Source organism: Chrysochloris asiatica, unplaced genomic scaffold, assembly GCF_000296735.1.
Source record: "Chrysochloris asiatica unplaced genomic scaffold, ChrAsi1.0 scaffold00205, whole genome shotgun sequence".
Taxonomy (NCBI): Eukaryota; Metazoa; Chordata; class Mammalia; order Afrosoricida; family Chrysochloridae; genus Chrysochloris; species Chrysochloris asiatica.
In genome coordinates, this window is record NW_006408723.1 from 718,276 (window position 1) to 722,056 (window position 3,781).

Genomic DNA, 3,781 nt, shown 5'->3' on the forward strand with positions numbered 1-3,781 from the left:
CTTCTGCCACAAATTCCCCCAGCTGTGAGCCTTCCAACCTTCTAAGTATTCCTTTATATGTGGTTCAGAGTTCTGGGACCAGCCCCTGAGCCTGCTTGGTCGGGTATTCTGTGTTGTTGTTAGCGGAGCTCTCTGCTATACGTCCACCCTATCTGCCATCTTGTTTGTTCCCTCAGTACCATTAACTCTTGATAAAATGTTATTTCTTGAAATGTTTGAACAATGTCCTCTTTTTTGGTACTCTGACTCTGTGTATTCTTTCCATCTTCTTTTGATGTTTTCTGCATCATTCTATAAATTTGTCCATAGAATCCTTCAACATTGAAATTGTGTCTTGAATTTTTTTCTTTAGTTCTTTCAGCTTGAGAAATGCTTAACATGTTCTTACCTTATGGTTTTCTAACTCCAAGTAGCTGCACATTTCATTATGATACTTGACTTTGTCTCCTCGAGCTGATCTTCAAAATTATCTGTTCAGCTCTTTGACTTCCTCATTTCTTCCATTTGCTTTAGCAGCTCTACTTTGCAGAGCAAGTTTCAGAGTCTCTTCTGAAATCCATTTTGGCCTTTTTCTCCTTTTTTGTCTTCTTAATGACCTTTTCCTTTTTCCTGTAGAATGAATGTTTTTGTTGTCATCCCAACTCTTCTGGTCTTAGTATCTAGTATCTAATGCATCAAATCTGTTCTTGAGATAATCTCTAAATTTAGGTGGAATTATTTTTAAATTCAGATTTCGGGTCTCATGGACCCGTTTTAATTTTCTTTCACTTTAGCCTTAGTTTGTATATGAGCAGTTGATGGTCTTTTCCACAGTCTGCCCCTAGCCTGGTTTTGGCTGATGACAGGGAGCTTTCCCACTGTCTCTTCCCACAGATGTAGTCAATATGATTTCTGTGCATTCCATCTGTTGAGGTCCATAGTCATCTTTTATGTTGTTTACAAAATATATTTGTAAAATTTTGCAAGACCAAATAATTGGTCTTGCAAAATTCTGTCATGTTATCTCCAGCATCATTTCTATCACCAAGGCCATATTTTCTAACTAATGATCCTTCCTCTTTGTTTCTAACCTTGTGTTCCAATTACCAATAATTATTAATACATCTTGATTACATGTTTGAACAATTTCAGACTGAAGAGGTTGTTAGAATTCTTCAATTTCATTGTCACTGGCTTTAGTGGCTACTGTGTAAATTTGAATAATAGTGCTATTAACTGGCCTTGTTGTTGTTGTTGTTGCTAAGTGTCGTTGAGTCAATTCCAACCCGTAGTGATCCTGTATAGGGTTTCCAAGGAGTGACTGGTGAGCTTGAACCACCGACCTTGCAATTCAAATGACTTTACAGTTCTGTGCTTTAAACTACAGGGCCATACCAGGACGTAGGATATTATCCTATCACAGACAACACTACAGTTCAGGATAGATCTTGAGATATTATTTTTGATGATAAGTACAATGCCATTCCTCTTAAGTTTGGCATTACCTATATAGTAAACTATATGATTATCTGAATCAAAATGGCCGATACCAGTCCGTTGCAGCTCAGTAATGTCTAGGATATGGATCGTCATTTAATTTTTTGCAACTTTCAATTTTTCTAGATTCATACTTTGTACATGCCATGATCTCTCATTTTGGGTTGTGCCTCATTAGCAGATTAAGATCCTGAACGCTTATTCATTCATGTTATCATAATCAACTCTATTTTGACGAGGCAGCTCTTTCCCAGTCGTATTTTGAGTGCCTTCGAACCTGATGGGCTCATCTTCCAGCATTATATCTTAAAATATTCTGGTGCTATTCAGAATGTTTCAATAGTCAATATTCTTTTGCTATCTGACGGTGTTCCACTGCTATTCATAAGATTTTCAGTGCCTTAATGTCAGCAGTTCAAAACTACCAGCTGCTCCATGGGAGAAAGATGAGACTTTCTGCTCCAGTAAAGATTTACAGCCTCAGAAACCCTGTACAGGGTTGCTATGGGTCAGAAACAACTAGATGGCACTCAACAACAACAACAACAACAACAACAACCATTCATAAATAGTCTGCCTCTCCTTCTTTCTAGTATGTCTTCATCTGGAAGCTCAGCTGAAACCTGTCAGTTTGTTCCACTGTGGTGACTTGTATGTTACTGTAATGCTGGAAGCTATGCCACCCGTATTTTAAATATCAGCAGGCACACCAAGAATCATATATTCAGCAAAATTGCCCCTCAAATACAATGGCAAAATTAGAACATTTTTAGATAGACAAGAAATTAAGGAAATTTGTAAAAACCAGACTAAACTTATAAAAAGTATTAAAAGGAACTCTTTGGACAGAGAACCAACAATATCAGACACAACCTGAGATTAATGTATATGACAATAGCACCTAGAACTTAGCCTAGATATAGAAGTTTCCAAAGTAAAACAAATCTACCAACTGAAAATAGAGAACTAGAGATATTGTTGTTAAGTGCCGTTGAGTCGATTCCAACCCACATCGACCCTGTATAGGGTTTCCAAGAAGCAGCTGGTGAGTTTGTACCACCGACCTTGCAGTTAAAATGACTTTGCAGTCTTTGCAACAATAACAACAATAAAAAACCTTACAAAGTAAAAAGAAGGAATAGCGTAGTTACCAAACTTCCGAGAGAAGAGGAAATAAAGTGGATATCAAGAAAAATAAATGAATAAAATAAACCTAACTGTAACCCTAAAACCACACCAAGCTCTGCTTCTAGCCCTTGCCTAGCCCTACCCCTAAACCTAACATTAACCTTTGTTGTAACCTAAGCTTAATAATACAGAAACCTTAGGCTTAGCTATGAATGTAACCCTAACCCTAACTTGTTATTCCTACCCCTTCTCCCAGACTACCACATCTTTCTCCAGTGGATTTTTGGTGTTACCAACTGAGTGCCTAACTGGTGCCACCAAGATTCCTTTTTGCCTTGCTATACAGGGTCACTGCCACCACACATCTGTCAGTTTGTCGTACTGTGGTGGCTTGTGAGTTGTGTTTCTGGAAGTTATACCACCGGGTATTTTAAATGCCAGCAGGGTCACCCATGGTGGACAGGTTTCAGATGAGCTTTCAGACGAAGACAGACTAGGAAGAAGGAGTGATGAACTACTTCAGAATATTTGGTCACTGAAAACATTATGAATAGCAGAGAAACACTGTCAGATATAGTGCTGGAAAATGAGACCCTCAGGTTGGAAGGCACTCAAAATGCGACTGGGGAAGAGCTACCGCCTCAAAATAGAGTTGACTGTGATGATGCAAATGAAGTTAAGTCTTCAGGTCCTTCATTTGCTGATGGGGCACAACTCAAAATGAAGAGAAAGAGCTATAAACACCCATTAATAATCAGAAGATGGACTGTACAAAGTATGAATCTAGGAAAATTAGAAATTGTCAAAAATGAAGTGGAACGCATAAACATCAATATCTTAATCATTAGTGAGCTGAAAAGGACTGGTATTGGCCATTTTGAATCTGACAACCACAAGGTTTACTATGCTGGGAATGACAAATTGAGGAGGAATGGTGTTGCATTCATTGTCAAAAAGAACATATCCAGATCAGTCATAAGTACAATGCTGTCCGTGATAGGGTAATATCCATGCGCCTACAGGGAAGACCAGTTAATACCACTATTATTCAATTTTACGCACCAACCATTAAAGCGGGTGAAGATGAAATAGAAGAATTCTACCAACTTCTTCAATCTGAAATTGATCAAACATGCAATCAAAATGTATTGCTCATTACTGGTGATTGGAATGCAAA